At 48.9% G+C, this 497-nt stretch overlaps 1 protein-coding gene across 1 annotated transcript in view; it reads left to right on the top strand.

The window, feature by feature from the left end:
• The window catches only part of LOC105308298 (probable threonine--tRNA ligase 2, cytoplasmic), a 44,188-nt gene that overhangs the window by 596 nt on the left and 43,095 nt on the right, over positions 1-497 (top strand). The gene's annotated exons all lie outside the window — the stretch shown is intronic.

Below are 497 nucleotides of genomic sequence, written 5' to 3'. Positions count from 1 at the left end.
GGATCAAGAAAAATGCAGGGGTTTTAGTGCCGTAACTTTATGGAGCGTCCCCTTGGGAGCACTTTGTCACTCTAGTGCCTTAGCCCACATGCTAGTCCCTCCCCCAGCTCCTCCCCGCCTCCTGATTTTCTCCCAGATGGCATTCATTCACCAATCCACCTTTCCGACAGCTGCCACCCTTTATTTTCCAGAGCGACCGCTCCCAGTCTTACTGCATCAGTCCAAACCAAGCTGACCCATCTGAGAACTCCTACGGCATTCATTACCTGTGACACGTTCGATCCAATTTTACCAAAGCTGAAAGGCACCATAATGACCTTAAGTGTAAGATGGCTTGAGTTCGAACCTCAGCTCTGTCACGCTGTGGCTGTGTGACCTTACTTAGGCAAGTCGCTTAGTCGTGTAGAACTGTACCTCCTGTTGTAAATTTGGAGTCAGTGTTTGGAAAGAGCTTAGAACGGTGTTTGCCACATTCTGACGCCTAAGAATGTTAGCAA

Source organism: Pteropus vampyrus, unplaced genomic scaffold (assembly GCF_000151845.1).
Source record: "Pteropus vampyrus isolate Shadow unplaced genomic scaffold, Pvam_2.0 Scaffold564, whole genome shotgun sequence".
Taxonomy (NCBI): domain Eukaryota; kingdom Metazoa; phylum Chordata; class Mammalia; order Chiroptera; family Pteropodidae; genus Pteropus; species Pteropus vampyrus.
The sequence above is the reverse complement of the archived record's forward strand: the minus strand, read 5'-3'. Positions and strand labels throughout refer to the sequence as shown.